This window comes from Mus caroli, unplaced genomic scaffold (genome assembly GCF_978045245.1).
Source record: "Mus caroli unplaced genomic scaffold, Mus_caroli_1 scaffold_19, whole genome shotgun sequence".
Classification (NCBI taxonomy): domain Eukaryota; kingdom Metazoa; phylum Chordata; class Mammalia; order Rodentia; family Muridae; genus Mus; species Mus caroli.
In genome coordinates, this window is record NW_028227274.1 from 12,331,908 (window position 1) to 12,358,044 (window position 26,137).

At 44.5% G+C, this 26,137-nt stretch overlaps 1 protein-coding gene across 1 annotated transcript in view; it reads right to left on the bottom strand.

The window, feature by feature from the left end:
• Kctd1 (potassium channel tetramerization domain containing 1) overlaps positions 1-26,137 on the bottom strand; it is a 183,287-nt gene that overhangs the window by 112,431 nt on the left and 44,719 nt on the right. The gene's annotated exons all lie outside the window — the stretch shown is intronic.

A 26,137-nucleotide genomic window follows, 5' to 3' on the forward strand; every position in this document is an offset into this window, starting at 1 on the left:
GTTCTCTTTGGGAAAGTGACACAGTCTTAACAAGGAAGGAAGGAAGGAAGGAAGTCAGGTCGGAGGGAGGGAAGGAAGGAAGGGAGGGAGGGAGGGAGGGAGGGAGGAAGGGAGGGAGGGAAGAAGGAAGGGAGGAAGGAAGGAAGGGAGGAAAATAAGCAAGGGCGCTGCATAATTGCAGTTTTAAACATGCCCACATCTGATTATTTATAGGCATTTTGACTCATGTGTGACAACTGTGCATGTTACCCAACAGTCACACTTTAGATAAGCATCCCTTTAAAGAGTTACAGCGTAGCAATGCAAGCTGTGTTAAGGCGCACCTGTTTGCCTTGTTTAGACAAACCAAGTGAATTTATCCACAGGGATGAAAAGGAGCGATGACATGGAATTCACATCCATCTTTTAAATTGTCCTCATGCTAGTGCTAAGATTTTTTTTTATTCATAGCCTGCACTGCTATGGAATGACAAAGAAGATTTCTTTCTGTGTAAGAAAATCACTTTGGGTGATTTTTCAGGGAGGTAACCCACCATAGGCTTAGTGCTCAGCAGCCCATGGGTCAGATGATCTCTGGCAGCACTTCTGTTGTTTGCTTGTTTGTTTGTTCTGCTCTGTTCTGGTCTTCTGAGTCAGTGTCTCATGTATCCCAAGCCTGGAGCTTGTTATGTGTCCCTGGACAACTTTCCCCTGCCAGTCCTCTCACCTTCCAGATGCTAGACTCACAGGCGTTTGTATGTGTAAGACAAACACTCTTCCAATCACCTTAGACACCCCTGTACCCAGTTCTTTCTGTTGGCTTTCGAAGGGGCTGAGGATTCAGTGGTGCAAGTGGACAAGAACTTTCTGATGACTGACAGCAAAACAATCCCATGAGAACTGATCAGCGGAAGATGTTCTGATGGTGGGTGGAAAGCTTGGTCCCTTCCAGATGCAGAAACCATCACAAGGAATGTGAACGAACCTCACAGGCTGGTTCTCAACTACACCGGGCTTCTTCTCATTAATGTATCTTCAACCAACCGATGGTTATTTATCCAGGAGTGATGTCATGAAGGTAAACTTCCAAGATACTAAATAAATTAGACCACAGTTTCCTAATATAGGGGAGAACTTCACATACAATCATATTACTGAAGGGGAGGGTGCCAACACTAAACGGTTTGAAACATAGGAAGAAAAGAAGTTAATTCAGAAATCAAATGCCTAATGACTGCTCCCTCTGGCTGCACTTACCCGTGTTGTAGTACACAACACCACTACAGCCTTGGTTCTGCACATGCGACACATACACACACCTTTCACTGTGCTTGCCACCAAACAGCACCACACCAGTAAGGTGCTCCAAACACTAACAGCCCAGACTACTTCATTAATTGCAAGTGTTATTTACCTTATATACAACATTTTCTGCTTCTATAAAACACAATAAATTACAGGAGGCAAAGACTTTTAAATTTGCAGGTAACGATCATGATAGAATATCTAAGATGGCATGGTGGCGTACAACTTTAATCCCAGCACTTGGGAGGCAGAGGCAGGTGAATTTCTGAGTTCGAGGCCAGCCTGGTCTACAGAGTAAGTTCCAGGACAGCCAGGGCTACACAGAGAAACCCTGTCTCGAAAAAACAAAAAAACAAAAACAACAACAAAAAAAGCATATCTTCAGATAAGATTGTGTTAGAATGTTTGTTTTACAAACTCTTATTGGAATTGATGATAAAAAAAAATCATTAGGGCTGGAGACACGACTCAGCAGGAAAAGCACTATCTGCTTTTCCATAGGTGCTGAGTTCAATTCCTAGCAACCACATGGTGGCTCACAACCATCTGTAAAGGAATCTGATGCATGCAGTTGTATATGCAGATAGAGCACTCATTAATGGAAAATGAATACATTTTAAAAATCATTAAATGAATTTTCTAGCATGGCCCTAACAATTTCTGAAATTGCACTAGACATCCTTCTACCATCTTGGGCTATGTATTCATGTGAATCACAGAATTGATGATTATAATAGCAAAACATCATTCAGCTTTAAAGGACACTGAAGATGGTCCATGTCTGTCATTTATTTAATAAATGGCTAAAGTTATATACACCAGAAAGTTGTTAAAATAAATTTCTATATGATTGATTATCATTAAACATTTGCTTTCTGTACTGGTGTTATAGACCTGACTATTCTAGGGCCATGGGAAATTCTCATGTGATAAAGGATCAGCAGGATAAAAGAGTTTAAGGAGCCCTGAGGTATGTGACAAGCTTCTATTTGTGTTGACCAGAGTAAAGGTAATTTCAAGATGGCCAAACTACTGTGAGAGCTAGAATAGCGCTTGAAATGCTCAAGTACTAAAGACCCTGCCCAACCAGGCTTAAATTTGGAGGGAAACGTTGTATGTGTGTCTTGTGCTCCTAGTTGGGACAGCTGGAAAGACTCTATGAGTAGCTGGACATACATCCTAACATGGTTACTATTACTTTGCTGGACTGGCTACAATGGTAATTTTATGCTAGGTGTATGCTACCATCACAAACAAGGTCCTGATCTGAGATTGGCATGATGGTTAGGTAGGTAAAACAGCCTGGCTTCTTGAGTTCAATCCCTGAGAGCCCCGTGGCAGAAGGAAAGAACTGATTCCTGCCAGTTATCTGTCCTCTGACCTCCACTTGTTCACTATGATACACACACAAATGTGTGCGCACACAAACACACACCCAGACCTCCCCTCCCCACACACACACAGAGGCACACCTCCACCCCCACACACTGACAACCTCATTGTATAACAATGCAATGATTTTGTCCTGTTTGGTAACACAAAAGAGAAATAAAAAGAATTTGTTATATTTAAATAAACAACAACGAAGTGCTTGCTCACAACGATGCTAAATGAGGTAATGAGGTAGGGAGAAGCTGTTGGACCGGCATTTGTATGAATACTGTAAACTTGAAGTGTGTCAAAGTGCATTTCCCCACCTAGTGTGGACCCGGCTGCCAAATGAGACATGAGAAGTTTGCATAAAACAGGTGAGGGGTTCTCTGGATGTATAAGGTTGTTCAGTTCTCAGAAAACTGTTTAAAATCCTACAGAAAGAGTGTTTATGTACTAAAAGGGGTGAATTCGTTGTCAGTAAGTTCCCATCTCTATATTGGGTTGCATTTGAAACTCAAAAAAGCCACAGGAACTCACCTTTGACATTCAGGACGGTCTTTAGCATTTAGCATGTCTCCCACTAGGACTCCTTCCCACTGCATACCAGTAGCACACCTTAGACATGGCAGGCATGGTGACTGCCAAAAGGCCCCTCAAATACCCATTATGTCCCTTCGTGTGAGCCGTGACACAGGCTGACTACACTCTGGGATGAGAGTCAGGTGCCCTTTCACAGGTGCTTCGTGTGAGCCGTGACACAGGCTGACTACACTCTGGGATGAGAGTCAGGTGCCCTTTCACAGGTGCTTCGTGTGAGCCGTGACACAGGCTGACTACACTCTGGGATGAGAGTCAGGTGCCCTTTCACAGGTGCTTCGTGTGAGCCGTGACACAGGCTGACTACACTCTGGGATGAGAGTCAGGTGCCCTTTCACAGGTGCTTCGTGTGAGCCGTGACACAGGCTGACTACACTCTGGGATGAGAGTCAGGTACCCTTTCACAGGTGCTTCGTGTGAGCCGTGACACAGGCTGACTACACTCTGGGATGAGAGTCAGGTGCCCTTTCACAGGTGCTTCGTGTGAGCCGTGACACAGGCTGACTACACTCTGGGATGAGAGTCAGGTGCCCTTTCACAGGTGCTTCGTGTGAGCCGTGACACAGGCTGACTACACTCTGGGATGAGAGTCAGGTGCCCTTTCACAGGTGCTTCGTGTGAGCCGTGACACAGGCTGACTACACTCTGGGATGAGAGTCAGGTACCCTTTCACAGGTGCTTCGTGTGAGCCGTGACACAGGCTGACTACACTCTGGGATGAGAGTCAGGTACCCTTTCACAGGTGCTTCGTGTGAGCCGTGACACAGGCTGACTACACTCTGGGATGAGAGTCAGGTGCCCTTTCACAGGTGCTTCGTGTGAGCCGTGACACAGGCTGACTACACTCTGGGATGAGAGTCAGGTACCCTTTCACAGGTGCTTCGTGTGAGCCGTGACACAGGCTGACTACACTCTGGGATGAGAGTCAGGTGCCCTTTCACAGGTGCTGACCAGGGTTTTCACTCTGCCAGATTTCCTTTTTTGGTCATTATAATTCATTCACTTTTATTGATCATAATTAATACACAATAAAATAACAAGCTCTCGTAATTAGCTGAAAACAAAATCATAGAGAATCTCAAATAAACACCATCCCCGCCTCCTTTGATAAAAGATGACCAACAAATGAACTGTTGTTGGGTAGGTGTTCCAAAAATGAGTGCAATATGAATCCACGATGATACCCTTCAAGTACTGTAGCATCCTCCACTGACACTAACTCATATTCTAAACCAGTGGACATATCCAACACTGTGTAGTGTTTATACAGGCACATGTACATTCTAAAGAGGGCAAGTACTGTGGCAAGAGGCTTTCCTTATATTTGAACTTCTCACGGATCAAAAAGGGCACTCTTTTCAATGTATCTGTTGAAATGAATTCAATTTGTCCACGTGGCCTATTTATAATAACGACCGATATTAAGCGAATCAGGGGCTAGAGAAATGGCTTTGTATTAAGAGCACCTGCTGCTGTTGTGGAGTGCCAAGTTAGGGTTCCCAGGACCCACACGGGTGAGTCTCACAGCTGCCTGTCACTGCAGCTCAAGGGGATCAGACATGCTCTCTCAGGCCTCTGCAGGCACCAGGCACCCTGGCAGTATACCTGTACGTGAATGCAAACAAAAAGCTAATACTAACAACAACAAACAAAAACTCGACTCTTTCTCCATTAGCCACCTAAGCGTCAAGGTTTCCAGACACACAGCTTCAGCGGTCATATCAGAGTATGTCACCCTCTCCGTGGGAGACAAGGGTAAGTGGCAGCAAGAATGAAAACTCTTCACGTGGCTGAGCCAGTGATTTCTTCGGAGATAAAGTGAAGACACCTGAATTTTGCAGCGTAATTACGCCACTGAGCCTCGAGTCATCACCCTTTAACCCCAGGATAGAACTGCTTCTTCTAGGTTCCACAAAAAACAAACCCAGCGAAGCAGCGAAGACAAGCAACCTCCAATTACCTTGATATCTTGGCGGCAGAGAAAAAAAAAAACCCACCACCAAACCTGTAATTAAAATCTGCAGGTGCAACAACCCCGCTACTGCGAACCAGGGAGGAAATCTGTGAAATTATCTTAAGCAGTTTTCTCCAGTGCAATTTGGAAATTAGCCCACCTGGAGACATAAACCCACAGTTTCCTCTGCTATTGTCCCATCTCATTTATCTTGTCTTCAACGCAAAGACTCCTGCTGCAAAGGGAAACAGGTTGGGACACTCCAATCTTGCCTTCGGAGGGGAAAGATGTCAGAAGTTTGAATTCCAGGCCCACTGACTTTCACGGTGGCTTTAAAAGACCATAAAACCCAACCGAAAGTACTGCAGGGCATAACGAACCTGCCAGTAAGGCTCTACTGGCGCTGCGGTGACTCCCGTACACGTGTAGACTTGAACTGGTCCAGCCAGTGCCAACGCCTGTGGGCCCCGAGGCCTTGTGCAGCTTGGGGACCTGGCTCGGATGCAGGGCTGCTTCCCACCCACTATGGCCTCCAGGGCAGAGCCCTGTTAGAGTTTCCTCGGGTCCCTTCGGTCAGAGGTAGCACGCTGTGTTTGTGGGAGTTTTCACTGTTGTGTGACTTGGGAAGCTTGCTTAGTCTTGGGTTTGCTAGGTAGACCTTGTGGATTCCTTAAAGGAAAGATGTTTTGTAGTATCCGGATGGTTGCTCATCCTTTAGGCTGAACTCCACCTGTAATATGCTCCCCTTACTTCCCAGGAGTTTGCGTGCCTGAGAATTTTACAAGATTGTCTCTGCTTTCTCCTTAGGTCTCTGTGAACAAGCTTCTGGTTTTACTATTGGAGTTTCTGGAGCAGAGCCAAAGATGGTGGCTCTAACTGTCAGCTGTGACAACATTTGGCATTCCCCAGCACACTCCTGTGTCATCTGAATATTTTCATATCGTAGACACAGGCATTATACACCTACAGAACGACATGGTCTGTATATTTCTCGTATGAATATGCGTAGCCCTTGTGACATCACCACTGTCAATGAACCCTCCTCCTCTGCCCCCATTTCCCCAGGGGCAGCTTTCAGGCTGGCTAGGAGCTCCTTAGTAGTTCAAGATGGCCTTGAGCTTCTGATTCTCCTGCCCTCCCCTCCCAAATTCTGGGTTCACAGATGTGTGCAACCACCTCTGGCATCTTTTATGTTTTGCCAACATCCTGTGCCTACACTACATATCTCAGTGTTTGAGTTCTTCAAGACAGGTATGACACGATTTATTGCCATTTCTCTTGTGTTGAGTACAAGGTATCATGGGAGAGATGGAGGAATCCAATATGCTTGAGAAATGAGTGAGTGGGGACTCATGTGTATTGATATGGTCACGTGTTTTTAACCAATCTCTTTATTTCTTTAATTCACTAATTAGAACTTCCTACATATTTATTGTGGGAATCGCTTATATGCCAGATTGCTTGTGCAGACCAGAGAATACGGTCTTGAATCCTTTCCTCCTCTAAGATGGAGCTCCGATCATCAGCCTGGCTGCAGGCAGTTACCCACTGAGCCAAGTTACTGGCCGGCTGCTTGGTTGTTATGAACTAACTGTGTTTACACTTTTAAGGGCCAGAGGTACTCCTGCAAACTATTTTGAGCAAGCAGAAGAGCAGTGGTTCTTAACCTGTGGGTCAGGAGCACAGGAGTGACCTAAGACCACGGGGAAACACAGATTGTGATTCATAACAGTAGCAAAATGACAGTTGTGAAGTAGTAATGGAAACAACTTTAGGGTTGGGGGTCAGCACGACATGAGGAACTGTATTAAAGGGTGGCAGCGCCAGGATGGCTGAGATCCAAGTGTTTTAGGAAAATGGTTGCCTCATATCTCTCTTCAATACGTCCATGTTCTTCCTCTATGGAAAAAAAGCCATGAAAGCCTCTTATTTACCTTCATAAATCTATATTTAATGTATCAGGCAAATATTTTTTAAAACAATTATTATCATTTTTGAAGTATTCTGTACCTTGTTTTTCCAACTTCGCATATAAACTAGTCTTCATTTTCTAATGTCAGTGTTATGAAATAAACTTGCCCTTGTCATTGCTCCTGGGTCACTCAGTACCTCAGGGGTAAATGCTAAAAACCTTGATGTATTTGTTTGAGAGTGTATTACACTATAGTCCAGACTAGCCAGGGACTCATTATATAGTCCAGCTGGCCTGACCCTGACCTTTGGGCAATCTTCCTGCTTCAGCCTCCCAAGTGCTAGGAATATGGGCATGAGCCAATACACTGGCCATGCCTACTTTAAATATGCTCAGTGGTTATCCCAGAACTTCGAACTCTTTCACTCTTTCCCTTCCTTCCTTCCTTCCTTCCTTCCTTCCTTCCTTCCTTCCTTCCTTCCTTCCTTCCTTCCTTCCTTCCTTCCTTCCTTCCTTCCTTCCTCCCTCCCTCCCTCCCTCCCTCCCTCCCTCCCTCCCTCTTTCTTTCTTTCTTTCTTTCTTTCTTTCTTTCTTTCTTTCTTTCTTTCAGAAATATGTTTGTGAGAGTGTTATGCCACATGCCTGAGGGTGAAAACAAAACAAAAACAAACAAAAAAAACCAAACAACCAATGAACAACAACAACAGAAGAGTTCAGAAGAGGGACGAAGGTGTCAGTTCACCTGGAGCTGTAGTTCCAGGCAATTGCGAGGCACTTTACATGGGCGCTGGGAGCAGCAGTAAGTATGTGCTCTCAACTGCTGCTGTCTCTCTAGTCTCACCTCATTTCTTAATGTGTCATCATTAGAGAGGCTCTGTCAGGTCCTTGAAGAGTGGAGAATTTGGTGTTTTATCCCATTCTCTTTCTGACCTTCTACCTCCTGACTCTCTCTCTCTGTTGTGCTGTTTAGTTATTTTGGTGGTTATATTGGCAACATTATGCAAAGCACTTAACATTCTATGTGGTTCCATCAACCTTAGCCAGCATGGGTCCCCCACTGGGTGCCTTGCAGATGCTAGAGCAGCTAAGCTCTCCCTCCAGCCTCCGAAGCTCTCTCATCACTCATCAGTGTCACGGCTTATGATGTTTACATCCGGCCCTTAGCAGTTTTCCTTTCTTCTCTGCAATGCCTCTGCTTATGGGTTCTAGAATTTTCCCTTCCTTCCCTGCATCATCCCTTTTGCCCCTCCTTTCTTCCCTCAAGTCAGCTCTCTTCTCCAGCCCCTTATGTTTGGTTTTTGAGGGATAAGGTCTTACTCCCTAGCACAAGCTGGCCTCAGACTCATGGCAAATCTCTTGCCTCAGCTGAGATTACAAGCATGAGCTATCCTGCATCGCTCCTTTGAGATTTCTGGTCTACACTTAACATCTGTCATCCATTCTAGGATCCTTTGTTACTATGATACAGGCTTTGGGGAGGCAGGGCTTAGAATACCATCTTGAACTGGGTCCTCCTTTCTCTTGAGTGTGATTTTTTTCAGTACGTTCCTGGGCATTTTTTAAAACTTCTGATTTCCCATAAAAACAATGGTACCTGTGGCTTGAATTGGTTTGGGAACACATTAAAGAACTGGCAAGAAGCCACTGGAAATGATCTTTCCCACGCTGTCACTACCCTCAACATACTCCCTTATGAACACTGACTTAACAGTCCTGTAAACAATCATGTGCTTTCGCTCTCTCAGAAGCTTTGTTTGCAAACCTTGTTCAGGAACACAGGTAGTAGACTGCTGTTTGTAAAAGACCCAAACTGGTTTCAATAAAAATACTTTTGCAATTGAACTTGAAGTTAAAGCTCTATGAAGGGGGCTGGCAATGGCTCAGCAGGAAAAGGCACTTGGCGCCAAGCTGGACAACCTGAGTTCAAGCCTTGTGATCCACATGTTTAAAAGGAAGGAACCCACTACTGCAAGTTGTCCTCTGATCCGCCCCCCAACACACACACACAAACACACTCACATGTACACATACACACAGGCACATGTACACAAGCAGGCACTGGCCTGTACACATACACACTCTCTAAATAAATAGGTAAATAAATCAATGTAATAAAACATTAACAAACAAAACACTCCATAAAGAAGGCTTCTTATTCCTCCCCTGGTACGGAGATCAGTGAGATCTCTACCATGAGCTACATCCCCAGTTCTTTCTTCAGTTTTATTTTGGCATAGAGTCTTTTTAAGTTGCCAAGACAGCCTTGATCTTGCTCTATAGCACAGTTAAGCCTTGAACTCACATCTTCCTGTGTTTAAGGTGTGCTATCTGTCAAGCAGCTGACCTTATCACTCTTCGGTCTCATTTTCTATTCCAAGCTGTCATGAGCTGTGGAAAGGTTTATAAAAAAGGCTGTGTCTTAACTCTTTTTGTTTCTTTGTTTTTAATTCATTCTTTTTACAATGCATGTTGGGTAAGCTGGCCTCACTTGAACCCACCTTGAAAATTCCTGTTGGTTCTGCACTGCTGACTTCTGGGCTTTAGGCCATGAGAGTGTTATGGTTTTCCCCTTTTGTCTATAGGTTACTATATGAAGGAGCCCCTGAGACACAGAAAAACTCCCCTTTAATCAAAATTTCACAACTTCCTGTCTCTTTCTTGGTATGCCAATATTAAATGTATCAAGGAAACTGATTTCAATTATAAAGCGTTCTTCCCTTTCCCCATCATCAAATTACACACACACATGTGTATGTACACACACACACACACACACACACACACACACACTTCCATGGAAAGGATCCAGTGTAATTCTCTGTGCAAGGGAGCATGGACAGGGTGCCAATTACTTAAGAGGTGCTCATTATGAATGAAAAAGCAAATATAATTACCACATGCCAATTGCATAGGAAATAAGAATGCTTTTCAACAAAGCCAGGCTTATTTTATGTGGCCCATATAGCTCCCACAGGATGTGTTCTTGCCTGTTTCTCTCTGACTCTACGAGATACTGAATACACATAGAAGATGTAGAACTATGAAGCAAGAAGCACACAAGACTGCAAATTCTGCGATTATCTCTCTGTGGTCCCCCTAGCACTACAGTGGACTGGCTTCCTGAGATGTTCTGATCATACCTGTGGGATCTTTACATACCTATGGTAAAAAGAAAGCTAATTTTATATAATATGAGCTCTTTCTTACGGTCACACACACAATAACTCAGCCAGAGGTTTGAATGTACCACCGTTATATTTAAATTTACAAAAAGCGTTCGATCTGGGATTTACTTTAATGATTAAGTCCCTTGTCCTGGTTTGGTAACATCCAGGCTCCGTACAGTGTGACTCCATGTCTCATGCAGGCTCCCTACAGTGTGACTTCATGTCCCAGAGCCACTTTCCTGTTTTTACACCTGATTTCCTTCCTTCCCTATATATAACTGCTGTTTGGGTCAAGACCCAATCAGGCATACGTTGTCTTCTATTGTCCCAGCTCCACGGTATGTATTTCCCCATCACAGTCAGTGTCCTGAAATGTTGCCTTACATATTGACAATCAAAATATTTGAAGTGAGGCTAGTTACTTAAGTTATTTTGTGTTGTATTTTAACAAACCAAGCAACTTGGCAGATATTCTATAGATATATAGAGATCTATGGAAAACAAGACTAACACAAGTTGAGGGTGTAGCTTGATTGATAGAGGGGTTGTTTAGCATACATGAAGCCCTGGGGTCATTCCTCAGCACTGCATAGACCAGCCATGGAAGCAAATGCCTAGAATCTCAGCACGGGAGATGGAGGCAGGAGGATCAGAAGTTCAAGGGCATCTTCAGCTATACAACGAGTTGGAGGCCAGCCTGGGCTATGTGAAATATTGTTTTAAAAAGAAAACAAATTTCTAATTTAGTAGGCCAATTCAATATGATTTAAATAAAGTTAGCTTGGGCTTTGTACTGTTTCTCCTACGATGTCTGTGGCCTGTTGAGAATTTAGTAGTGATCTCTGAGAGTATGAATATAGCAGTACTCTCTTCGAATGAAAGCACTATACAGACATATTTGGGAAGGACTAGGCACATGACTCAGTGGGTAAGAGCAGGTGCTTCCCAAGTGTGAGGACTTGAGGTTGGGTCCCTAGAACCCATGTAAAACAGAAGGCTGGACATGGCTCAAGCTTGTAACACAGAACTGTGCGAAGTAGAGACAGGAAGACTGCCAGCTGGCAATAGTCTAGCTTTGGGTTCAGTGAGACCAAGGAAATAAGGCCCTGGCCAAAGCTAGTGGTAGAGGAAAACACACAATGTCCTTCTCTGGCCTACACCTGGATGCGCACTTACACACGCACCACATACAAGCACACACCCAGAAGAGATGTCTGGGGGCTAAGAGGTCAGCTCTGCATAAATTCTGTGGAAAATACCGCTTTTCTCATTTCCTTCCTGTTAGCATGAAGAAACATGAGCAATAACGAGACAGCTCAGGACTGGCAAGGATGGTGTGGGGACCGGTTAGGTTTGGTTTGGTTTAGTTATACTCCCGTTGGGCAATTTCCTTTGCTAATGGGTCTCCACGCTCCAGCAAGGTGCTGTTTACCTCTTGAGACAAAGAAGTAAGTGAGCAATGAAGAATGTGACGCTCTCAGCTTTACACACACCTGTCTACCTGGCCATACAGACAAGTGGCTAACAGTAACTCAGGTCTTCGTGGAGTTTCCTTACGTCCCATGTTTGAAACAGTATTTATTGCTGGGCATGGTGGTACACACCTTTAGTCCCAGTATTTGGGAGGCAGAGGCTTTTGGATCCCAGCCCTATTTTACTATAGTTTTGTTGTTTTGCAGTTCCGGGTACTGGTTCCAGACCCCCCAGCATGCTGTGAAGGTCTCTCCTGCTGAAGTACTGCGGCCCCACCCCCGACTACCTCCACTTTTTGAACTTTTTTTATTTTGAGCTCTGGCTGTCAACTCATGGTGACATGAACTCATAAGAGATCCTCTTGGCTCTGCCTGCATGTTGGGATTAATGTGTGCATCACCAATCCTGGCTTTAACTTTTAAACCTTTTAAAAATTTAAGAGAGGGTTTTGTAAGATGCCATGGTCAGCCTTGAATTCGGTGTGTTGCCTGGCACAATGACATTTTTACTGAGGCTCTCTACATTTATGAGAGCTCAGGTTCCACCAGCCCAAACACAAGTCATTGATGTGAGGAATTAAGTGACTCGTACTGCCAACCCCCCTGATGTCCAGCCAAATTCCAGGCTGGGAGGGGGCGGGGGGGCGGGCAACAGACACTGGGTAAAGCAGACTGACTTCTCACATCGACTATACCAGGGACAACCAGAAATTTATTAATGTATGGTTTGGTGTCAGGTGTCCTGAACACTATGAAGCAAAGGACAGCAGAGGTGAGGGGAGTCTATGCAGGAAGGAGCTTGGGTGGGCGGGGCTTGCAGCCAATAGGGAAGGAACTAAGGCTACAGAATTTCCCCCAAAGTGATCTATGCTCTTAAGGGCAGACACACTGAGAGTGCTTGACAGGTGTTGTCTTGAAGAGAGCCTGGTTTGTGGTATCAATGGCCCAAGGACATGAGTTTTTATTGTTGTTATTATTATTGTTGATGCTTTGATCTTTGCCAACCTTGGCAACGATGTTCCCTTGTTTCTAAACCTGATGCTGTAAGAGGCCACAGTCAAATCCCAGAGGGCATCTGGGGGCTGTATGGTTGAGATGCTTACAGTTTGGGTCAGCATCCTGTGGCCTGTTCTAAAATTTAAGACATAAATGTAGATTGGGTGTAGTTCAACACTAGGCTCCATGCTGAGAGCTCAGGTGGTCCTGAGACTGATGCACACACACAAGCCCCCTCCCCCAAAAGCACACACACAGACACACATACATGCACACATGAACTGCTTCTACATGGTGGTATCTCTAGTTTCCAAAAGTCAATTGGGTTTGGTGCTATTCCAGAATTTTTTATCAATTTGACATCATCCTGTCATGAAAGGTCAGGATTCTGAGGCAATCCTGTTGGTATGAGAGTGAGCTCTGAGGATCACTGAATGTGATGTAATGTGACAGAAATTTCTCAGTCTATATTGTCCAGTTCAGTAGTGTGTCACTGTGAACCGTGCCTGGTACAGACTGAGACATGGTAGAGCTATAAAATACATTTTTAGAATACTGAAGACAGGGCTGGGAAGGCTAAGTAGCTCACTCTCAGTGTCTTACTGATTACATGCTGCAAAATGAGCTGGGATCAGGTGTGATGATGTATGCCTGTAATCCAAGTGTCTGTACAGTGCAGGGAGCAGGATCAGAGTTCTCTTAGCTCCAGCTACATAATGACTTTGAGGCTAGTCTGGGTTGCATGAGAGTGTTTCTGGGGGCAGGGGGTAGCAAAATGGCTCAGCAGATGAAGTTGTCTGCTGCCAAGCTTGGGCAATCTGAATTCAACCCCCCAGGTAAAACCTACATGGTGGAAAGAAAGAACCCAACATGTGCATTTTAAAAAGAACTTTTAGACACACTGGGCTAAACAAGCATATTAATAGAATCATTTCCATTTGCTTCTTCTTGCTTTTTTGAAAGTTGGCTACAGAAAACTAAAACCCATGTGTGTGGGCCTTCATTATAATTGTATTTGACAGCAGTAAGTTAAAGGCTTACTATATACTAGCTCAGCCAAGGAGTCTTTCAGCAGTGATCCATAAGGAGATGACTATATGCCAGGCATGGAGCTGAACCCTCAAGGCACCCTGGTATGCAACCATCACTGCCTGCCTTCAGGAGCATTGGTTTTTGTGCATGAGGGAGATGGGGCAGGTGGAGACAGGTCCTCACAAGTATTTTGATTGAATGTACAGAAGAACTCCTCGCCCAGCCCAGGTGGGCAGGGTGTGGCCACCCAGGCCAGAAGACCAAGGAGGGCTGGAAGAGATGTAACAAAAGCTGAGAGCTGGGACCTGGGAGGAGTTAATGAAGTGACTTGGGAGAAGGAGCCTCAGTGGGGATAAGTGTAAGGGCCAGAGAGGAGGTAAGGATGAGCTGCCTCGCTCTAGTCTGGTAGAGAGAAAAAGGCTATGGCAGAGATGACAGGACCTGAGGTTGTCCCCTCCCTGATATGGCTGCTGGTGACTGACTTTGTGTGAAACCTCATGCAAATTTTCTACCTCATTTATTTGTTTTGGTTTGTTGGAACTAGGTCTTGCTATGTAGCCCAGGCTGGCCTCCGTCTCAATCCTCCTGAGAGCTTGGGTGTGATAGGAGTGTACCACAAATGTCAGCTTTTTCTTTTTGTTGTTACCATGTTAGAGGTTGCTCCTGAGGGCAGAGGAGAGAGGAGTGAGGAGATAGCTAGAGCCCCATTCATTGCCCATGTGTCATGCCTAACCAGAATTGAGATCTGTTGGGAAAAGCATTCCTGTTTGTTTTAGTCATTGGAGAATGACTTTGCAATTACCATCAGGTTACCATCTGCATTTGTAGCTTATTTCAATCCTGAACATCTCCATTCAAATGGAATTCTTTTTGAAAAGTTTACAGTCATTCAGTGTGCATGCACACAAGCGCACACTCAGTATTTGCATGGAGGTCAGAGTGAAGCTAGTGGAAGTTGGTTCTCACTTCCATGTGTGTCCGGGGATGGAGCTCCGGTCGTTAGGCTTATTTGCTCAGCCATCTTGTTAGCCCCAAGTAGAATTCTTTATCCCTACAAAGAATTCAATGTTTGACCAAGATACTGTAATAAATCCTGGCGTCAGAAGTTCTTCCTCGTCTACTTAATGATTGACCTCCAACAACATAATTAACACGCCGGTGCCTCTTTGTCTTGTAATGATGGGCTTCACACAATGATCTGCAGTTTTCTTTCGGCTTTAATTTTCACAGAGTCTGGTAAATGTCTGGTTCACATCCAGCAATGAATTATCTAACTGAGAAATGTCCAGGTACAATGGCAAGAAGGGGAAAAATGAGATTTTATTCAGCTCAATGGTCCAAGTCAGAGGAATAATTACATAGTTTGCAACTATTATTCAAAGTGTCATGTTTTATTGAATTATGCTGTACTGTGCATCTGATATTTTTAAGCAAAACTGGCAACCAAGAACACCAGCTATCCTTGGACAGAACGTTTCCTGACACTAGGTTTTAAATCTATCAAGAATAATGAACTGCAGTTTAAATTTTAGAAGTTTCACATTTCCATAGGAGTGCTTTAATTAAAATATTAAATAAGCAAACATGGTTAGCTAAGTGGGCCTCTTTATGGCACTAGGGTTGAGCCAGGGCTTCACACACAGCTGGTAAGCATTCAACACCTTGGCCACACCCTCAGCCCTAGATTGGGAGAGCTTTGACAGACCTTCCATTCACTTTGGAGCCTTTTCCAACCCATCAATATTTAGCTACTGTAGTGGAGCTTAATTTTGTGTGGAAAATTCTAGAATTCACTGGGGACTATGAAGGTACTGCGCTGGGAAATCCTAGAACATAGTGTCAAATAGCAGCCCTCAGAGCACCTGGCCTTGCAGTGACTTTACATTAGTAAAAGTTATTAAGGGCTAGTGAGAGGGCCATGATAGTGATGAGAGGATGGCTCAGGGGGTAACAGGGTTTGCTGTGCAAGCCTGGACACTTGTTTGATCCCCTAGATGCAAGGGGGGATATAAGGATGAAAGGAAGGTGTCCTCTGACCTCTACACACCTGTAGTGGCATGTGTACTCAAACCCTCTCTCTCTCTCTCTCTCTCTCTCTCTCACACACACACACACACACACACATACAGACACACACACACACAAGTAATTTTAAAAAATTAAAAGCCATCAACTTAATTAAGATTTTATAAAGAACCATTTAAGGACCCCAAAAGCATTAGAGTGTAGATTGTATCTATTATTGTTTATTATCTAAAAAAATACTAAGAAAATATTGAAAGATTTAGCTTTTAAAAATATTTTTAAAAGGCCGGGCGTGGTGGCACGCGCCTTTAATCCCAGCACTTGGGAGGCAGAAGCAGGTGGATCTCTGAGTTCGAGGCCAGCCTGGTCTACAGAGTGAGTTCCAGGACAGCTGGGCTACACAGAGAAACCCTGTCTCGAAAAACCAAAAAAAAAAAAATATAATTTTAAAACATCATATGTGTGCATCATAATTATGCATATGCATTCGTGAAATTAGCTTTTTAGTCATATTTATTTTTGAAACAAAGTCTGGCTAGCTAGCTTAGGCTGGCCATGACCTTACAGTCCTCTTGCCTCAGGCTACTTAGTGACGGGGTTATAAGTCAATGCTTAGCTCAAAAGTGGCTTTTAGTTTTCAAAACGAAATACACTGCAGGAAGTGTGACATCATGTTATGTTTTCCCAGGTCTGATGTCTGCTTCACACTGGGTCTGTTCTGGTGCTGCTCATGATGTATCTTGTAGAACACTACACTGTACAAGGAGGGATGATAGAGTGAAGACATCCACAGCTTAGAGGCGCTAAGAAAACACCCAGACTCACACAATCCATGAATTGTGTGCCCAAGAGGTGCCCAGATCATACCTTGAAAATTTGTCACTGCAGGGGAAAGGCACTGGAAAACAGAAGTTGGGCATAGACAAAGTTTGTCAGTATGCATGGGATTTGGAGTGATAAAGAGTGGCTGGGAGACTGTCCCTGAAGTCAAGTGTGTGTGTGTGCTGGGTGTAGTGTGTGGTGGCAGTTACACAGGTAGCAGTTGATGTTGGAAACAAGGCATTCAGTGTGCATGAAACATATCATTAAAGAGTTGTTCCTGGAGACTCCAAAACCGCTTCCTCAGAAGGTCAGCTGCTCCAGAGGCATGCCACCACAGGGGGCCCATGTAGTGGGACATTAGGGGAGCCATTTGGACTTTGCTTGAGATAGGAGACAAGGTGTAGAGCTAAGCAAGGTTTAGAAAGTTCTGGAAACTCCACTGCAGAGATCATCTAGCCCGTGTTAGGAGATAGCTGCCTTTCCTTTTGACAGGACTCAAATAGAACCCCCTGAGAGACATGGTGTAGGAAATGAAGCTGCCCTGACTCAAGTAGGGAAGTGTCTACAGGGCCTCGCTTACACGTGTTACCAATGTTCCCATCTTGACTTTGCCCACACTGGGCATGGCCTCAGATCCTAGACTTCAGGGAAGGTGGGAAGAAAACCACTAAATGTGAATTACCACCAGAGCTTCCATGAACTCCTGAGTTTCTGTGTCCTCGGCCCATTGGTGAGAATGAAGCCTCTCAGGCCATCTGTGGATTGCATCTGGGATGTAATGAAAGGATGAAGGCAGTGAAGAGGAGGCTGAGCTTAGGTCTCACATTTTGAGTCTTGGATCCTGGGTTGGCCATTGGCCAATTTAAAACATTAATAAAGATAGAAGGAGTGTAACAATTAGCATTAATTGAGCACATACTATACTAGGCTTTCTGTGATGAAATCTCCAAGTGCGACCTTGCCCCGCCCTCATAAAGTTTCATGAGGTTTTATTCTCTCCTCTCCCTCAACCCCTATTATTTTTTTAAAACTAGCTACAGGGCTTGATGATGGTTCAGTGGGTAAAGGTGCTTTCTGCCATGCCTGAGTTGAATCCCCAGGGCCCAGATAGTGGAAACAGAACACCAATTTCAGTCTTGCAAGTATGAGAAGAGTTTACGTGAGAGGCTAGAATAGGAAGGAGGAAAGGATTTTGTGGTTGCGATGCTGATGTTTTTATTTATTTGTTTGCTGGCTTGCTTTTGAGACAAAAGTCTTGCTATGTAGCCCAGGCTGGCTCAAAAGTCACTATGTAGAGCAGGTTGTCCTCAAACACTTGCTTACAGACTCCACAAGGCCTAAGTCTGAGCTACTGAATTAGGAAATCATGGAGAGGGAGGGAAGGAGAGAGAGAGGGAGAGGGAGAGGGAGAGGGAGAGGGAGAGGGAGAGGGAGAGGGAGAGGGAGAGGGAGAGGGAGAGGGAGAGGGAGAGGGAGAGGGAGAGGGAGAGGGAGAGGGAGAGGGAGAGGGAGAGGGAGAGGGAGAGGGAGAGGGAGAGGGAGAGGGAGAGGGAGAGAACATGTGTGTGTGTGTGCCTGTGTGGAGGCCAGAGGTCAATGCCTCGTGCTTTCCTCAGTTGCTCTCTCTTATTTTTTGAGACAGGGTTTGTCACTGAACTGTGAGCTTAGTAATTGGGTTAGACAGCTGACCAGCAAGCTCCAGGAGTCCTCCCTTCATGTTGTCTCTTCTTCCCCCTTTTCCTGTTGTAGACAAGCACCCCTGAGCCCAGAACCTGAACTCAGGGACTCGTGCTTGCACATCAGGCACTGAGATATCTCATCAGGCACTCTGTATATCTTATGTAACAATAAAGGTCTTCTTGTTTATTAGAAACATTTTAGTAGTAGACCATTTTTAAGTATTCTACTATTTTCAGCTCAAAGCACCCTCCTTGACAAGACGTTTGATCAAGCCACCTTTCAGGTAGAGGGATGGGTTTTTCAGCTTAAGTCTCTTGTCCATGCTTCAGGATTTCTCCTCTGCTGCTGTGTGCAGAGCCACATTAAAGGATGCATCTCCAGGCACCCTGTTCAGTCTGCTGTGGGTATTCTGTTATGAGTAGAAATTGGCTATATGCGTTCTGAATGTTCCTAACTCCAGACCTCTGGATCAGACACACACGGAAGGTATGACATTAATCATGTCCTCAGCAAACTTTGACTAAGCCACACTGTATCTCTTACAGGGATTCATTTAAAAACGAAATTCAGCCGGGCGTGGTGGCCCACGCCTTTAATCCCAGCACTTGGAAGGCAGAGCCAGGTGGATTTCTGAGTTCAAGGCCAGCCTGGTCTACAAAGTGAGTTCCAGGACAGCGGAGGCCACACAGAGAAACCCTGTCTCAAAAAAAAAAAAAAAAAAAAACCCTAAAACAACCCCCCCCCCAAAAAAAACCAAACGAAATTCACTTACTGATTTTTTTTTTTTTTAAATAAAAGGAAGTCTCTCTAGTGGCCTTGATGGTAAACTCATCTGTTAGGAGTTTTGTTGATTTGTTATTTTTTTTTCTACACTGGGGGAATAGAAAGTTCGTGCTTCAGATCAGATCATGTATCTGAAAATACCTTGAGAACCTATTTTAATCTTTTCTGTACCTCTTTTAGGGACTGCCTGATCCTCTTTTGTATGGTTCAAGATCTCCTGGCTCATGTTAAGACATCCCGAGCTGGCACTGGGGTCCAGTCTCTTGACTTTGGGACACAGCCTGTTCAGGTTTTAGAATTACTCCCCACCCCCCACCTCAGCCCCTGAGCCATCACATAAACTGTGGAGAGATCCACAAAGGAGCGAGCAGGAAAGGACACCAGAGTCCACACAGAAGCATCAGGGTAAATCTCGAGATACTTCAGCATATTGTCTAAAGCCATAAAAAGAAAATCCTGGACACTGAATTGTTTTTTTCAAGCAGATAGAAAATCACAAAACACTCAGTTACCATAACTGCAACTTCTGGCACGTGTGCATTTTCATGATGCCTCTGTCATGTCTGCTAGAGCCATGTGCCACTTATCAAGCACATATATGACAGTAGTGCCATAAGAGAGTAGAGACTGAAGAAACGACCATCCAGAGACTGACCCACCTGGGGGTCCATCCCATATACAATCACCAAACCCAGACACTGTTATGGATGCCAACAACTGCTTGCTGACAGGAGCCTGATAATAGCTCTCTCCCAAGAGGCTCTGCCAGTGCCTGGCAAATATAGAAGTGGATGCTCACAGTCATCCATTGGATGGAGCACAGGGTCCCCAATGAAGGAGCTAGAGAACATACCCAAGAAGCTGAAGGGGTTTGCAGCCCCATAGGAAGAACAACAATATGAACTAACCAGTACCCCCAGAGCTCCCAGGGAATAAACCACCAACCAAAGAGCACACATGGTGGGACTCATGGCTCCAGCTGCATATGTAGCAGAGGATGGCCTAGTCGGACATCAATGGGAGGAGAGTCCCTTGGTCCTGTGAAGGTTCTATGCCCCAATGTGGGAGAATGCCAGGGCCAGGACATGGGAGTAGGTGGGATGGTGAGCAAGGGGAGAGGGGAGGGTGTTTTTCAGAGTGGAAACCAGGAATGGGGATAACATTTGAAATGTAAATAAAGAAAATATCCATAAAAAAAGAAAGGAAAAAATAACCTTACCAGAAAGAAAGAAAGAAAGAAAGAAAGAAAGAAAGAAAGAAAGAAAGAAAGAGAAAAAACGAGTAGAGCCAAATGATCCAAATGCTTCCTATAACCTAGTCACAAGTTGCTGTCATGCACTGTGATGCACGAGTCACGTGACTGTGGTGGTGCTGGCTAAAAGGCCTACTGTGCTTCTGGGCATTTAAGAGTTCAGAATACAACATTTGGGCCAGAGATGGAACTCAGTGCTCAAGTGTTTGCTTAACAAGTGCAAGGATCTGGGTAAAACCCCCAGCAATGAAGAATACTACAGAAACACACACACACATGTATGTATTTTGAGACATGGTCTGTAGCCTTAAATTCTGTATGTAGCTGAGATTGACCTTAAATTTTCCATCTTCCTGTCGCCACCTTCCCAGTGTTCAGTGCTGGGATTACAGGTGTGTGCCAGTATGCCCAGGCAATGTAGTGCCAGAGATGGAATCCAGAGCCTCAGGCACACTAGGATAAAATATATTCTTAAAAAGGTCAGCACTTGGAATTGTGACTCGTTCCTATTTCTTACAAATTGACTGTATGATTGGTTGTTTGTTTGTTTGGTTGGTTTTTGTTTGGTTGGTTTGAGACAGAGACTCACTTTTTAGCCCTGGCTGGTCTAGAACTCTCTATGTAGACCAGGCTAGCTTTGAGCTCACAGAAATCTGCTCACCTCTTCCTTTCAAGTGCTAGGAAGAACGGTGAAGGCCACCACACCTGGCTGACTGAAATGATTCTGAAAACCCATTCTTTAAACTTTCACAGTATAAAACCATTTCGTTTAATTTCATTTGACAGAAAAGACATCTGAAAGAAACTTTTGGCCATTTAGCTTTGCTGCATTGAAGGGGGTGAAGAATCCCACGGTCCTGGGATGCCTTGTTTGTGTGGGATGATGGCAACCATCGTCTTCCTGTGGTGGTTGTGTTCCCAGCATCTCACTGTTACCAGTCTCTCCTCACACCATCTGTTCGTGGCTTTCTTCCCCCTACCTGCTCACTCACTGGACTCAGACCAGCCTCCTGGATGGCCTGCCACTGGTCTGTCCTGCACAAGACCCATGTGTTCTTGGCCTCACCACTTCCCTGCCTTTCTTCACTGTGCCAGCTTTAGCTCTCAGAGATTACAGATTACAATTCTCCTTTCTATGCCCTGTCCTACTTCCCTCTTTGCTCATGACTCTGGAGGCAGCAGAGTAAGGAAAGGGAAAAATAAAAGAAAGAAGGAAAGGAAAAGGAGAAAAGAGAAGGAAAGGAAAGGAGAGGTTTAGTAGCAGAGACATCCAGCCTGAAAATGGGCCCTGCCCTTTATTGGCCGTGTGACCTCAGACATGTTCCTCCTGGGCTAAACCCTTTATGTTCTTTATCTGGAATAGAGGACTAATAGATTCTCTTTTGTCAGGACCCCAATGTGGGATTGATGGTACTGGAAGCATCCAGAAGCCTCGCCGATGCTCAAAGGAGCTGGCCTCCCACCCCTCACAATGCCTTACATCCATACAGACACCCTCAGGTCTCAAAGCGGAAGCTGGCCCTCCCAGGCTCTTCATTCCTCTGCTTGGTTTGGGTTAGCCCCAGATCCGGAACAATATGATTCTCCCATGGCTCCTTGCTGCTCCTGACTGCCAGAGCATTTAGCTTGGCCAGGTCGGCCCTGGGTGTTTGGTTTCAGAAAATATCAGGTAGAAGAGGAGGAGGAGGTTGGAAGGAGGAAAAGGGGGGGGGGAGGAGGAAGGGGGAGGAGAGAGGATACCCCATGGGGTCCACTATGATTATTATGTGTCTGATGCAAGATTAGAAAGTTATCATAAATCATATTTTTCACCTTGAAAACATGTTGCTAAGTTGAAACAGTGATTTTTAAGAGGTCCTAATGAAAATCACTTCTTGGTTAGGGATGGTGGTATCTATCCATCATCAGGAACTTGGAGGCTGAGGCAGGGGAGTGAGTTCAGGCCCAGCCTGAACTACACAGCAAGGCCGTTTCTCAAAACAAGATGGCAGCAAAATGAAACAAAACAAAAATTCCACCTGACTTACAAACATCAGCAAACAGTGGGTCTGAGCGTGGAGGCGCACATGTTATCCTCGTTACTAAACAACAGTGTGTTAGAAAAAACAGTGTTGCCAGTTAGGCGGCATCCTGACCCCAGTTAGACAGGGCTGCCGACTGTGTGTGTCTCAGTTAGACAGGGCTGCCTACTGTGTGTGTCTCAGTTAGACAAGGCTGCCTACTCTTTGTGTGTCAGGAAGCACTTTGCCTACATGGAAGAGGAGGAACAAGGACTAACTTGGCATGCTAGTGGAGTGTTCCTGCAGTAAGCACACCAGGGCAGGGGCTGGGGCTGGGGCTGGGGCTAGGGCTTCCCCTAAACAAAACAAAACAAAAAGAAAAAACAAAAAACCTTCAATTTCTGACAGAAACTCTTACTTGTTAAAATGTCTTTATTGTTGAGTCACAAAAGTTCTTTATGTATTGAGGATGGAAAGTCTCTTGCTAGATTGTAATTTATAAATATTTTCTTCTACTTTACAGGTTGTCTGTTCAGTTCTTGGTGACATTGTGTGTGTGTGTGTGTGTGTGTGTGTGTGTGTTCTGATGCTATGTAGCTGGGGATGGCTTTGGATTTCTAATCCATCTGTCTCTGCCTTCCAAGGGCTGGGATTATAGGCATTCAGAACTGGGAAATCCAGCCCATATCTTCATGAATGCTAGGCAACCAACTAAACTTCATCCTTAGTCCAGGAGAATATCTTTTGAAGCAAAAATGCTTTTAATTTTGGGTAAGCCTAATAAAGCTATTTTCCTTTTGGATTTATGGTTTTGGTATCATCATCATCAACAACAACAACAACAGCAACAACAACAACAGCAACAACAACAACAACAACGTATTACCAATCCAAGAATAAGAAGATTTTCCTCCTTCCTCTTCCTTCTGTGTATTTTACTGCTTAATTAGCCACTACAGTCACCTTTGTACAGAATTTTGCATGTGCTATGATGCATACTGCTCTCAGTATTCCTTCTCGTCGGGTTCTCTTGCTCAGAGTTACCCATTCACTGACGCTAATGTCCTGTCATTATTAAATGCTTTGGCAAGCCCAAGTGCAGTGAGTTTATTCTTTTTTATCTGAAAATCAGGAAATAGGTGTGCAGTCCAGAGTTAATGTGGTGGCTTTTTGGAACCTGGGGTCCCTCCAGCTCACCATGCTATTTTAGATATTGATTTATTCTCCTGGCCCCAAATGGATGCTTATGTTCCAGGAAATAAGACAGAGAGTGGAGAAAGTACACAAATGGTGTGCTCAGTTCTGCTTTAGCAAAAATTCAGGAAACTGTCACTTGACGCTTGGCTGCAGGCCCAGTGACCAGAGTGTACTTGAGCGGTGTTTTAGTTATTTCTTGGCTGTAACCAAATCCACGACAGAAACAATTTCAAGGAGGGGAAGGTTTATTTTTGGCTCACAGTATGAAGATGGATTCCATTCCATGAGAGTGGGGAAGACCAAAGTGTGTGACAGAAGTTTGTCTCACGTTGAAGGCCAGAAAGCAGAACAATCTGGCTAGAACCAGAAGCAAGGATAACCTTCAAAGGTTTGTCCCCAGTGACCTCTTTCCACTCACAATGCTGATCAACTGCTGTACATTCTTCTCCAAGCAGTATTCCACTGTATAGCGTTTCAAAAATGTTTAATACTTTTACCCGTTGATGGCCGTTTGTGTTATTTCTGGTATGAACATTAATAACAGATAAAGTTGCTATAAGCAGAATGCCCGTGCCTTTACATAAATACACACTTGATGTCCTCTTTGAGAAGTATTTAAGATGAAATGGCTGGATCCTGGGTGAGACACATCTTTGTCCTTTTGAAACATTGCCAACTTTGGGAAATGTCCCAAAGTGTTTGCACCATTTCCACTTGACCAGCACTGGGTGCATCTCCTCCTCTGCACTCCTGCCCATTCTTTGTATCCCCAGTCTTTGATTTTCCTTGTTATGAGATAAAGTGAGGTCAGTGTGGCTTTGCAGTCCATCTCCTGAGGCTTGCGACCCAGAGGGAGCAGCTTTGCATGAGCCCGCTGGTCATCAGATCTTTGTGTCTTCTTTGGTGACCATTTTGTTCACATCAGATCTTTAATGAACACTGAAGGGGTTGTGAGTCCTTACCATTAGAAGTGTTTTGTCTTTCTTTGTCTTATAGAATCCTGTAGTGCAGACTTGTCTCAAAGTCAGTATATAGTTGAGGGTGATCTTGAACCTGGGTCCTCTTGACTCTGCCTCTAAAGTGCTTGGATTACAGATGTTTACCACCTTTTCCCCCTCTTTGACATATTGGCCTTGATCTCAAGATCCTCCAAGTGTTGTCATTATAGGACTTTAAGTCAGCAATTATCAAGTGTTATAATATATTTATATACTACAGTCCTCCTTTACCCAAGTATTGTTCTCTGTGGTGTCAGTCACCTATGGCCAACTGAGTTTAAAAAATACTAATGTGAGAAACTCCAGAAATGAACAATTCATGTTTTTAGCTGTATGGAGCTGGAACAGCCATGTCTCATCTATACTGTGTCACATCTATGTCTTTCTCCATCCTGGTTGGGCATGGCCATGCTTCTTGTCACACTGCTGAGCCAAAGGAACCACATCAAGGCACAGGAGTGGGGATGCTGGTGGTAAGGATAAGAGGGCCATAAAGTCTTTCTGTAAGTGAAAAGACGAAAGGTCCTCACCTACTAAGAAGGAAAAGAAATCATACACGGAGGCTTCTGAGGTCTGCAGTAAGATGAATCTCTGCTTGTGAAACTGTGCAGGAGGAGAAGAGCCGTCACACTAGCCTTGTTGGCACACCCCAGGTCTCACTGCAGCTGCAGGGCAGCGTGTTGAGTCAAGGCAGTAGGATGAAATTAAGGGCTCTGTGAGATTTGCACTTGCAGGCATCCACTGAGGACCTATTCAGATAAGGGGGCTACTGAATACAGGTCTTTGACCAGATACACACTTTGCAAATGTTACCCTCCAGTCGGAAGGTTGGTTATTAGATGTCTTACTTGAAGAGAGCGATGTATAAATTTTTCAAATTAATTTGTAAATTTGATTGTGCATGGTGGACCCGGCTACCTACTTGGAGTTGTAGTTCATTTTCCTATAATCCATTTTGAATCCTTTTTATATGTGGTACAGGTATGGATTGAAGGTTTTTTCTTTATTACTGTATAACATTTTAAACCTCATTTGTTGAAAAGATTTTTTAAACTCTTAAATATATTTATTTTAATTTTCTCTTTGTATATATGGATGTGTGTGTGTGTGTGTGTGTGTGTGTGTGTCTGTGTCTGTGCGTCTCTTTGTGAGTGTGCCTCTCTCTATAACAAGATCGCACTATGTAGACCAGGCTGGGCGCCCCCACTGCTGGTCCTTCCACCTTAGCATCCAGAATGCTGTGTTTACAGCTGTGTGCACCCCATGCTGGGAAGAATTGAGGTCTTTACAAGTGATAGTTAAGATAAAATGAAGATTTCAGAGGAAACTCTACGCCAAGTGACTATTGGTCTTCTAAGAAGAGGAGAGTTGGGAAGAGTCAGAAGAGAGGCATTGTGGACACATGAGAAAGAGTGTGCTCAAAGTCAAACAATGCCTGAAGGTCTTGAACACCAGGAGTAGACAGAACAGAGTCGTCTTCACAGCCCTCAGAAGGAACTAACCCTGTTATACCTTGACATCTGACTTTTGGCGTTCTGGTCTGTGGTGAATACATTTTTAAAAACTCACCTCATTTGAATTACTTTCTTATG